The sequence below is a fragment of the Merops nubicus genome, unplaced genomic scaffold, assembly GCF_000691845.1.
Source record: "Merops nubicus isolate BGI_N331 unplaced genomic scaffold, ASM69184v1 scaffold2605, whole genome shotgun sequence".
Lineage (NCBI taxonomy): Eukaryota > Metazoa > Chordata > Aves > Coraciiformes > Meropidae > Merops > Merops nubicus.
In genome coordinates, this window is record NW_008607484.1 from 108692 (window position 1) to 121506 (window position 12815).

General features: G+C 39.2%; 1 protein-coding gene across 1 annotated transcript in view; it reads left to right on the plus strand.

The window, feature by feature from the left end:
• Positions 1 to 12815, plus strand: part of LOC103772605 (ephrin type-A receptor 3-like) — a 75434-nt gene that overhangs the window by 60884 nt on the left and 1735 nt on the right. The gene's annotated exons all lie outside the window — the stretch shown is intronic.

The following is a 12815-nucleotide window of genomic DNA, read 5'->3' on the forward strand; positions in this document are numbered from 1 at the left end:
TTTGCAGACAGACACAGTTTACACAACCTCTTCTAGTAGCCCAGTGTTGTCCCATGCTGAATCCTTGTGCAGGCTCTGGAAGAGCCATACCAAAGCATCAGGTTGCCTTGGGAAGTGGCTTCTACTTGCAGCCTACACAGCACCCCAACATGGGGCTAGGAGCTTCTCCAGTGTCCAAGAAGCTTAAGTATGATCTAACCAATGTGCAAAGTCTTTACCTCAGGTATAGATTTCTGTCAGTCCAGGCTTCTCAGAAATGCATACGGTTAGTAATGGATGTGAGACATGTAACCACTTACTGAGTCAAGGAGGAACCTTGTTCCCATTCTCTTAGTGTCATCTTGGGAGGACAGCATGGATTTTTAGGATCTCATTTGTCTCTGTTTTTTATATATTCTTTGTTGAAAAAAGGTCATTTTTAAGTGTGTGGTCTACCTCAGAACCTTTTCTGTAATGCAAGGCAATGGCATTACTGTCATTTTATTTGTGTCAGTGTGGCTCAAATTTAAGAACTGAGGTCTGAAAAAGGAGATTCTTATCCAATGCCCAGCGACGTCTACTGCTGGATGTACAATTGGCAATTTTTTCAAATGTAGTATTCAGTGACAAAAACCTCACACTGGTCTGTGTGCTGGAAACCAGTTGTCCTGACTGAAGTCATATTAATAATGAGAACTTAATTTTTCAAGGACAGACTTTTCTTGATTGTTTTCAATGAAGAAATTAGCTACTCTGCTCATGTTCTTCCACATAGTCCTTGGTGTTTTTAGAAATATGCTGTATATGCCAGGTTACATAATGCTGAGGTCATCCATCCTTTACTGTTTATTGTTATGGATAGAACTGCTGAGAGTGCATTCAGGTATGTGCTCTGAGGTCGGGGACACTGTGGTCAGTGAGGCTCTGTGCCTTTGCAAGCTCCACCTGCTCTTTCCTGAACCTCTGAATGCCCTAGGCTTTGCAAGGAAATTTATGTGAATCAGGGTGGGGAGACATAGAGCAAGAAACCAACATACAGAGTGGTAGAGGGAAAAAGAGTAGAGGACTCAGGTATACTTTCCTTATAGCTTTCCCTAAAGCAATCTGATAAGAATATTATTCAGTTATCTGAACTGATTTAACTTGGTTTTTCAGCTAACAATAAAGCAAATATTTTGTGTCCAGTCTCTTGGAGGCAAGAAAATTGGTACTGTATGGCTTTATGTGTTATTTTGCAGTATTTGGCTGTAATTTTAGAGTGTGCAGAGAGTTTTATTCTAGATACTTTATTGTCCTTTAAAATAATACAAAAACTGAATTAGTGGCTTAGCCAAGAAAGAAGAAAACCTTTTAATTGTCTTGAGATATGCTCTACTTTCTATGTCTGTAACTTGTTTTAATTTTTGCACATAATAAAATATTTAAAAGGCTTTATTAAATGGTAAAATATAGGCCTTTCAGTAGAGTTAAAACCAGATAAAAATATGTCTGTGCTGAATATATTGGTCAGAGGGATGATTAAACTACTATTCTATTAATATGCAACAATTTCCTGTGTTTTATATACATCAGAGTGATGGTATATCACTTAACAATCCAGACAGCAGTGGACTGCCCTGACCCAGTAAGATTCAATTTTAGTTCAATATCCTACCATATAATTTACTTCATTATCAAACTTGCCATCGGGTTTTATGACCTGATTTGGTAAGAAGTAAAATATGCCTTTTAGAAACAGTTTTCTGATCAGAGTTTTGCTAAACAAAATAACCAGCCATAACCTGACTTTCCTATTTCCAGGATAAAGCACAAAAATTACTTCAGCTCAACTGCAGAGTGTTTTGGTCAAAATTCTTAGTCAGCTCCAAAGGATTCTAGTGGGAGTAAGTATGAATATTCCTAGTAGGGGAAAAAAAAAAGACAAAACACCACAAACCTTCTTGCAGAATTTTGTGTCTCATGGTGGGTTTGCCTAAATGCTTTCAAGTTTTGAGGAGTCTGTATGTCCTTTCAGCATCCTTGGTTTCAGCTTTTGAGTTGTTAAAGCAAGAAGTAGCAAAATGAAAAGCAATGGTGTCATTAAATCCTTTGTGTTTACAATACTCTTCCTTCAGTCAGAAAATTATATGATATCTATACATGAAAAGCTTTTTGTGTAAAACAATGTAGAGTCATGAAATATATTTTAATACTAGTTTTCATTTCTTTTCCCCATAAAGTGTACTGGTGCTAACATGCTGCTAGTGTTGAGCTTCAGTGGAATTGAAAACTGTTATTTGAATACAGGACATTTTATACTAGCACATAGTATCATTTGTTAGAGAAAATGTATACAGAATGCAATATTAGAAATTTAGTTTCCTCTCCCTTCTGATGAATTTTCTGCACTGCAGAGTGAATGCTGTTGGAAAATATTGAGTTCTTGCTGCTATTACTGTTTCTAAAGCTTCCCCACTATAAGGAGACATTTAATTCTGTAACAAATGCCTTGTAAAATGCAGTATATCTGATTCTTTGTTTTCTAAACAACTAAGATTCTATTCCCCCTTGAATTCACACAGGTATCGAGCTAGTGAATAAAAATGCTGGACTGTGTTTGGGGGGGCGTGTGTGTGTTAATTTACATTTAATTGTCTTTTTGTTCAGTGGATAATTGGTTACCTTGCAAAACTAGACATTTTTAATACGTGCATAGAGAATGCACGTTAAATAACTAAGAGTTCTCTTCTAAAAAGGCAAAATACTACTAAGGTCCAGATAAAAGCTAAAGCACACTGTGTATAAATACTACACTTGACTGATTTGATAGTTTTGCAAAAATCTTGGGCTTTTCCTTTCAGCTGTGAGAAGATTGTCAGTGCACAGATGTCCCCAGAGGCCATAACTGTTTAATTTTCAAGCTTTCCACTGGAAGGATGAAAATGTAGTCACTGGAAAAGGCACATGAAGAAGAGAGGTTGTTATGATGATGACAGAGCCATAATGTTTTAGTCTTCTGATTAAAGCCTGTCTTTAGTAATCTCCAAAACATCTCTGTGCCTATTCCATGTCCTATTAAACATAGCAAAATACAGACGATAATGTCTGTTTATTTGTGGGTTTATGTTTAATATCTTTACAATAATAAAACCATCCTCTTTTTCCATTACCAGGGCTTTTTCCTGCTTTGTTCTTGTGGGAATGTGTAACAGTTTCAGCAACACCGACTGTGCTGAGCTACTTGGAGGCTGGCAATCATGAGTTAAATCTACATTTGCAAGTAGTGTCGCCAAGCAGGAGCAGATCAGTAATGTTAAGTAGTTGATAGGAAGGACTCTGTGCCAATTCCACAACCATTATACTATATTTTACTCCAGAATATCTCTAGTCAGGTCCAGTAGACTCCTTGTACCAGAGAGTGCATCTTCCAGTGTTCCTATACATGTACTCTGGAGACACCTTACATTGTGATCCAGGTCATGGCAAGAGGGGAGAAATGGGATTTTGCTTTGAAAATGCTCTCCAGATCTGAACTGAAACACTGACATAGATGCACCCATTGAGGGGCGCTGATGGCAGCACTAACGCAAAGCATCAGCTGTTTCTTGGACACCGTTACAAATTACAGCCGTGTTCTGATACACTAAATTGCATCCCAAACTTGTGTCAGCAAGTAATGCCAGCAGCTGAAACCATAGGAATTTTTTCATACAGGTTTAAACAGCTACTATTGCAGCACCATTTCTCTTATGAGTTCCCCCTTTCCCATCGCCACCTTTCAGAGAATTCAAGCAGCAGTATGTCAATAGTTGACAGTGAAACTAACATTTAGTAGTAGAGGATTTAGTAGCCCTCGTCGAAGGAGACATAGCCACACAATTTTAGCTTTTCATCTCCCATTAATCTTTTATTAATGCTTAAAAGTGCCAAGTTTTTGATTTGGTTTAGTTTTTGTTTGGGGTGTTTTGTGTTTTTTTGTTTTGGGTTGTTGGGTTTTGTTTGTTTTTGTAAGGGAGGACTGTATAGCATCTCCAGTACTTGCGTCCTAAACCTTAAGGCTTATGTATGTCTAGCCATGTCTTACCTCCAGTGGTTGAATTCAGGAATATCTTAAAATAGGGGAAATGGTGCACTATCTTTTGCATACTTCTGCAGATTAGAGGTAAAATGAAAGCACTAACTTTGAGGTGTGAGAGAGTTAATAAAAAATGAATATAATGGATGTATAGATATTCTAGCCACTGGCCATTATAAAATTGCTAGTCTTTTTTTATATCAGTGAGCTGCTTGTGACAGGTACCAGATTAACAGCTCCAGAAAACAAAATCTTCTCTTTTTATCAACAGAACAGGTTCAGCGTCGGTGTAAGGAACAGAAGCTTCCTCACATTGCTTAAGCAATATGCTTCAACCCTGACCCAAAATAATATCTCTAAGGGAAAGGCATTTGTTAAATTTCTTTTCCAATTAATTTGACAGCTCTGCTGAGACTACTAACAAAAGTACTAATTCATGCTAATTGCAGTAGTGGACCTATGTCACTGGGGAGCTGAGCTGAGCTCTTAGTAACATCACATAACCCACCAGGCAGGATTTTGTTTAGGAGATGTCACAGGAAGAAAGAACATTGGATCTGGAGCCTGTTCTGCATTAATTTTTTTCACTGGGAGACAGAAACACTCTCCTATATGCATTAAGAAGGGTGTAAAGTTGAGAAATAACATTCAGTATCAGTAAATGTGAAATCATCTTCCCTCATTCCAAGAGAGAAAAAGTAGACTTTTTGTACATTTGAATTAACTGTTTTGGATTGAGATATGTGCGTTGGCAGATGACTGGGAGAGGTGAGCCTGATCAATGGGAAATAAAAAACAAAACAAAGCAAAGCCCTAAGTGTGTTAGAAACAGAGGGTAAGAGATAAAACGTAGTCGAATATATAAATCAATAAGAAGCATTATGAAAAGACTAAGAGCTTTTCCAACTGATAAAGGACACTGCAGAACTAAAGATGAGTATAACCAAAGGCATAGAAGATATTCCTATAAAAGCTGATTGAAAAGTTTGTTTTTGTTCATTATGGAGAAGATAAGTTCATGATAGCTCTTTGTAAGGTATGGAATGGCTTAGAGAGGATACATCAGGAGCAGCTGGTCTTCCTGTCTCATAATAAAAACCAAGGATATATTGATTTGGTTAAAAAACTACCAGATCTGAAGGTACACTGAAGGAAGGATGTTGATACATGACTACTCAGACTGGAGATGAGTGTCAGAGCAATTCGTTGAGACCAATAATTAGCAAAAAACCACTGAATATTTTACATGAAGGACAGTATAGTGAAGGACTGTCGTAATTAGTCTTTGTTAAAAAGTAAAATTAGAAAATATGTTGTACCTCGGGTTTTCAGGTTTTTGAAATAATATCTAGGTGGTAGGGATGAGTGTGAAATAAGGAGGGATTGCAAATTATCACCCCCTATTGGCCTTTCCCTTGCACTTTCATATGGCGCTACCATGAGGCAAGACAGGCACCGGAGTAAGTGCTAGATGTAATCCATGTAACAATTTGTTTGTTCTTCTTTATTTATATTACCTTTCATATTGTTAAACTGTTAATCTGGCCTGGTTCAGGCACACGGAAATTATATAAACATCCCAGAGTTATGAAAGTTGGTTTTTTACTTAGCTAAATCTAGCCTGGGAGGACTACCAAGCAGTATCTTGAGTTTTTCCACTGAGCTGGAAAGGAAACATCTTCCTAAGAGTTCATGTCCTGTGGACAGAGGCTGCCACGTCTACCATGTCTATTTGGTTTGCTTGGGGGGAGGTGGGGTGTCTGGTTTCTTGTTCATGTTTGTGCTTTTGTTTTTTCAAAAGTTCTGACACAGAGAGAGGAGGCTGAGGAAAGACTAAACCAGAGCAGTACCACAGTTAGCCCTTTGTGGCACTCTCGGCCTGATGTTTGCTAAATGTTTTCATTTATTGTTTGAAGTTGTTGAGATCCTATGTCTAGTTTGCCTTAGAGGAGTCTATAGCGCAATTTTAGTTCAAGGAAAAAGTATCTCTTTACTTTTTATCCTTGCCAAATTGACATTTAAAACTTCCTTGTGTGTGTGTTTGTACAAACTTTTTTGGTTCAAATTGATGCTGGTGGGGTTTTTTTATTTCTTTTTTTTTTTGGGTATTGCTTTAATTTAGATCTTTTTTTTTTTTTTTAAATGCTTCCTGAATTAGGAAGTTATTTTTCATCTCTGTGTGGATTAAATTAAGTTTAAAAAAAAAAACAGAACATGGAATTTCTTTGTGTGACAAAATGATAGCTTGCTTTATCTCAGTGTGCCTAGGCTTTACTTCAGGAAAATATCTTGTTTAGGGGAAGTGAAAGACTGCTTATAAACATGGGCTTATTAAATTCCATGTTTAAATACTTGTTTAAGTGATTCACTAAGTAAGGGTGGAATTAAGGTAGAACGTTGTTTATTTTGCTGTAATTCTGAATCGTGGCTGTAGTTCCAATGTTTTCTTATTAATGAAAGATTTATTTTCCCCAAAACTGCCTGCCAAGAAACTGAAATACCTTACGCATTTTGAAACAAAATATTTGTGTACCTACAAGTGGGAGTATCTTTGCTGTAATACTGTGTTTTAGACCTGCTGCCTCTGCCGCTGCACTTTCAGCCATATTCCTGGTAGCAATCACAACTGTAATGCACTTCATAAGAAGAGATACAGAAGCCTGCAAGGCATAACATGGAGCTATTACAGACTGCAGCTGAAAGGTGCAGTGTTATTCCCTCAGGATAAAGCTATCTCTTATGTACATATAATTAATATGTCTGCCAGTAACAGTTATTAAACAAAGAACAGGAATTGTTTCTGCTGAATGACTTGACCTGGGAATAAAGCCAATTTAAAAAGCATCTGATTAAAATATGTTAAGGTCACAGATCACTATAAAAGATGAAGTGGGGAGGAAAAATCAGAAATTTACTCATGAGTTAGATTAGATACTACTGAATGTTTTTTGTGCTAGCAGCAGCTTTCAGGTATAAAAAATGAAAAGTGCTCGTTCTGAGGAGTATTTTCCTGGAGGCATTTCAGTGTCGCATTGCACTGAATCCTTGCCCTGTGCATACCGCACAGTCCGCCCTGCTGGCACAGAGGCTGGGGGTGTAGGAGGAGAGGGCTGGAGAGAGGAGAGATCATTTCCTGAGCCCCCAGATGATTGGCCTCTTACTCTTAGAGAAGGCCTAGTGACAGGAAAATTGCACCAGTTTTGTTGATGATTTCTTCTAGCAGCAGACAGCTGCAGTAGTTCTCCAAATCTGTCAGTGGCTTTGGCTGGGATTACTCATTTTCCAGTCTGAAGATGCAAACGTACATGATGCGTGCTTCCTTCTGCAGCCGTTTTCCCATCAAACAGAAGCTACAGTAATGAACAGTGGCATTTTTTCCAGCACTATTGCACAACTGATAGTGAAAGGAGTGGTAGAATTCACCTTAGTATTGAAATACAACGTTTAGTTTTGTGCCTGGATTTTCAGAGTAAAAAGTATGTCTATGCACAGAAAAGGCAAGATTTTTATTGATTTGCTTACAACACGTAGCAAAAATGGCTAGGTTGCTCCTGCTGCTGCTCCCAGCACTACTTGTTTTGCAATTATTTCAGGTGTTATGTTCAGTATGCTGAAGAGTACAGGAAAGACAATGTAAATAATACAAAGAATGTTAAGAATAATTGTTTTATTTCCTCAACAAACAGAAGAGAATCTTAGGGGCAGTGAAAGAAGGCCAATGTTGTTACCTGTTCTTGGGGATATTCTTGCTTTGGCACTAACGGGGTCCATCCTCACCAGAGTTTTCAGCCCTCATTAAAGTCTTTCTCAATCTTATTTTCCTCCTTCCCTGAGCAGAGTCAGTGAGTGCATGTGCCAGCACCACAGCCCAGCACAGAGAAGACGTGCTGTGCTTGTGCAGCATTAGCTTTTAGTGGGGATCCCCAGCTGGCAAGCATTAGGAATGCCCCTGCCTCATCCTCCTCTTCCTCCTCCCCAGCAGGCACAGGGATTTGTCAAACTGTAGCAGTGACGCTCAGCCCCATACCTCTATTTCTACTGCAAGGAGCAGTACTTAGCTTTGAGACCTATTCCCTTAAGTGGTGTCTTATTGTTTATTCAGATCTGGTGACCAAAAGTGTGCCTTAATTTCAATGGAATTAAGAATCAAAAATACACTGCAATTTTTAGAAGCCTATTTGGGCTAGGTGGGTATGAAAGGAGGTACCTGGAGGCCCAAGAGAGAGAGAGCATATGCACATATGTAATGCCATAGATGATGTGGCTTTGGATATAGTAATGGACAATGCTGAAGGTTAATTGTCTGCTTTGAGAGATTTTGCAGGAAACCTACATTATAAGGTATTGTTTCGTGCTGAGAAGGTTGCTGTAATGAACAAGTGAGGACAAAAGTAGACCTTTTCAATGTTGTGAATGATGTGATACAAGCTGAGGGTGGGATGACTCAAGCCAGAATTCTGTCTTCATTTCTTACACTTCATGTATCTGAGCCAGAACTATACTGTCTCCATATAGCGTTATTTTTAATATATAGAGAGTAACTCAAATGGCTGGATATAATTTCATAGAATCATAGAGTGCTTTGGGTTGGAAGAGACATTTAGAAGTCGTCTAGTCCAACCTCCCTGCAGTGACCAGGAACATCTTCAACTAGATCAGGTTGCTCAGAGCCACATCCAACCTGACCATGAACATTTTCAGGGATGGGGCATCTCCTACCTCTCTGGGCAACCTGTTGCAGTGTTTCACCACCCTCATCATAACAAACCATTCTTATTTATATCTAGTTTACCTCTACTTTGTGATGGAAGTGTGAGATGAACAGTTTTGAAATCTTCATTTAAAGTTAAGCATGATTTTCACCTTTTTGTTTCTCAAAGATAAAAACAAGTGCAAGAAGGGAAAGAAATTACTTGCCTGAAGGAAGTAAAATGGTTTTGAAAGTTTTATAAGGTTAATCTATGCTGCTTGTTATGCCACCCATTTTCACAAGTTGACAGCTATGTTACGTCTCATTTTGTGTGTGCGCATGTATGTATGGGTGGGTGAACGTGCAGTTCTGTTACTGGTGATGAACATCGTGCTGTTTGCACCTCTAGACCATGACCATAATATGCGTAGTGAGAAAAAAGAGCTGTGTAAATCCTTTGAAAAGGAATCTGGGAACATTGCAAAGATACAAGTCTCTACATGGGCATCTAGGTGAGCCAGTCAGCTGAATTCACTTTGTAGCACAGCTGCACAGCCAAAGGTCATCCTGTGTCTTCAGGCTCAGCATAAGGACTTCTACTGCTGCCCATTGGTTTGCCATTTCCACTGGTCAGCCAAGTGGGATTGGTTCACAAAGCCCCTCTAACACGGACTGCGCACATGGTGGATGCTTCCCTGTCCTCTCTGCTGGGGACAGGGACAGGAGGCTTGTCCCAGGGTTACTGTTGTCTGTATTGTTACACATGCTATGGCCTGGAGTACTGAGGCTGGGAAGTCATCTGCTCAGGTAGCATGGGCTCATGCCATTAGGTGGTATTTACGGCTGGGAATTGGGGATGTTGCTCTTTGTATAAGGGACTGAATACTAAAATGCTCCTATTTACTAAGAGCTTTATATTTTAATTTAAAACTAATTCAAATTTACATCAGTTATTTAATCCTTAATTAGGACCATGTTTTAATCTCAAACAGATTAGTTAGAACCAAAATTCACTTTGTTTTTCAAAGGACAATCACATTTCATTAAACAATAACTACCATAGATTACTACAGGCATTTGTTTTTCATTGACTGAAATAACTTTTCGTGCTCTCTGTCTCCGAGACAGACTCATCAGTTACAGCTTGCAGAAATTCATTTTCATACAGTAACAAGGACAACTGCAGCCCTGAAAATCTTACCAGTAGGTGACTTCAATAACGTCAGTGTGGCGCACCCTCTAAATAAGAGATTGAAATCATGCTGCATACAGTTTTAAAATAATGTTACAATGTGGAGTTATCACAGGAGTCACAGAGGCCAACAGGTATTGGGCATCTGAGTCAAGACTAAAAAGCAGCCTGACTAAAGACCAGACAGCCTTGCTGCTATATAGTTTGTCTTGTATGTGGAAATACTCAAGGTTTCCTTTACTCCCTTTTAGTGTGCCAAGAGGTTTTTCTTCCTGGCCCATCACATCTAATTCCTCTTGCATTGTTCCACTTGTGAGTGAAAGGAAATTTTCTTATCTTCCAGCAGAAGATGTTGAGGAAAAAAACATCTGCTATTCACAGCTGCTTCCCATGCTGAATTTACAGATTCTGTGGAGACTTCCCAAGCTAGTCCTTTTATTTTCAGCCTGACTGAAACCAAAGCTATGGTATTCACCTCAAAAAGCCAAACCTTCTTCCTTCAATTCATGTAATTGAATTTTTCTGATGTAGAAAAAAATGAATGCCTGAATGCCTCATTTTTTTTTTTCCTCTTATATATTGGAATTTAAAAAATTACTGGGAAAAGAATAATAATTGTAAGTACATTGACAACTTTTTCTATTGGCATCGCCCTTTCCATGCTTCAATTTCAAGTGTAATTGCATTTTTTTTTTTTTTATCGTTTGGGCTGCAGTTGTGAATAATCTTAAATTGGTGTGACAGACAAAGGCAAAAGGTATGAGACTGCCTGAGGGGAAGATACAAGATTGGGATGCCCTTGCTAAGGCATTCCAGGGCAGCAGGCTCATCCCTGCTCACCAGCTGCTCGCTCAGTACCATGATAGCAGAAGTGCAAAATGGTGACATTCCTGTCCTTCTGGAAAAGCAGCAGCCTGATCTCGTGTTACCAGAGTGCTTCCTACATGCCTCTCTTTCTTCTTCTCTTTTTATCTTGCCCCACACCACCAACACCTTTTCTTAAAGGAGATATATGACTTTTCACGTGAGGGATGAAAGAAGCATTTATTAATGGAGCAGTTTCCTGCCTTTCTCTTTCTCACCCTGAAAAATCTGTCCTCTTGTAATGCAAGCTGGTTTACTTGTGAAAGTGCAGTGTAATTAGCTGGACAGATGTAGTGCAACGTTTATTCCTTAATGTGTTTGCTTAGTTACTAGTGCTGGTTGGAGTGGGATTGGCAGCTGATCTTTTCTGCTCGGCTTTTCTGCAAGGGCCATGCTGTGCCCAGAGACAGTAAAATATGTGAGGCTCTTCTGTCAGCCAGAGAGAGAGCAAAGAGGCTCACTGTAGGTACAGCACGTGTATCATGGGGCAGTCTTTGGGAGGGAATGAGATCTGAGTCTTAAAAGGCTGCAACAATCACAACAAAACCAAAAAACCCAACTTGGTTTCCTGCTGTGTTTTCTCCTAGTGGAGGTTTTTAAGAGGGGCTTAGATTTCCTTTATTCCTCAAGTTAAACAGAAATCTCCAAACCCCCTTGCAGCCTTTGAGGAGATGGAAGCATAAGAAATGCCGGCTGAGGGAGGACGGGCTGAGGCAGATCCTGAGCCAGGTGGGCTGGCATTAGTCTCTGTGAACTTCACCGCAAGGTCATTTTTAGCAATTCTGCTTTCCTGTTGGACCCATGCCTCCTTGGGAATTTTTTTCTCAGGGCTTGCAGGAGAGAACTTGGAGTGAGAGGTGTCTTTCCCAGCTGCTTTGCTAGCATAGAAGCCAGAGGTAGCAGCTGCAGCCAGGCGCCTGGATTTGCAAGGGCTGTGAAGTGCTGAAGAATGGCTGAGATTAATGCCTCCTTGTGAAATGTTTCATGCTTCTCACTCTGTGTTCAATAAAGTGTGAGGAAGGTTTCCTTTCTTAAGATGTTTCTGAGTAGGACATACAACTGTACAAAACTTTGTTCTCTCTCTACTTGCCAGTGAGTTTCATTTAGGTGTTTGGCACCAGGAACTAATCAAATTTGCTTAACGCAGATACAGAGTTAGGTTTTGGTTATGAGCAGTAATGTGGAAGCTGAACATCCAGTCTAATGCTGCAGCTTCCCTCTCTTCTCCATCACTTACAAAGATGCTGGGATTTTTATTCTGACCTTTTCCTCAACCTCGGTCTGACTATCCAGACACAGCAGTGCATGAATGAACACAAATGACCGTGTCATCTTGTGTCTTGGATTTTATACTACATTTATGAATCAGTTAATCTCCATAAGCAAAGACAAAAGTGTGCCCCTTTCTATGCTTGTGTCAAGAATGGTGGACCCATTCTTTTGGTTTTAAATTTGCTTTTAATTTAGTGGCAGGTCCTGGGCATCTAAGCTGAACTGTCTGAGCTCCAGACAAAAAAAAAAAAGTCATGATTTTCTTTCTATTACTCAGGGGGGAACAGCAGCTGAACAGTAGAGTCTGATGATTCTTATTTAGTTTTGGTTTCTTTTAATTATTTTTTTATTTTCAGATGGTGGCATCATCTTGGTGGAAAGAAGTTAACAATGTTATTTCTCTGCTTAGGTTTTTCAAAAGTTATTTACTAAATTGGTCATTTCTATAATTCCTTCAAAGGCTGTTTTCTTCTGATACAAAACAGACATCAATCAGCCTAAAAGGATAACCAGTTAAAAAAGAGAAGAGTGTGCCCATGTTAATGAAACACTACAACCCGGAGTTTTTCAGAAGCAGCTCTTGTGGGTCAAGCACCATCCCTAGAGGACTGAGTTAATGTAAAAAACATCATCCTCTTATAGACCACACAAGTTCCAGTTAGTGTCAGAGGCAACTCATTGAGCCTGATGCATAGTCCTTCAGAAATGGAATAGATCTTTCCTTGTTCAGGTTATTTTCTTAGTTTTGGCTTGCTTAGTCCTGC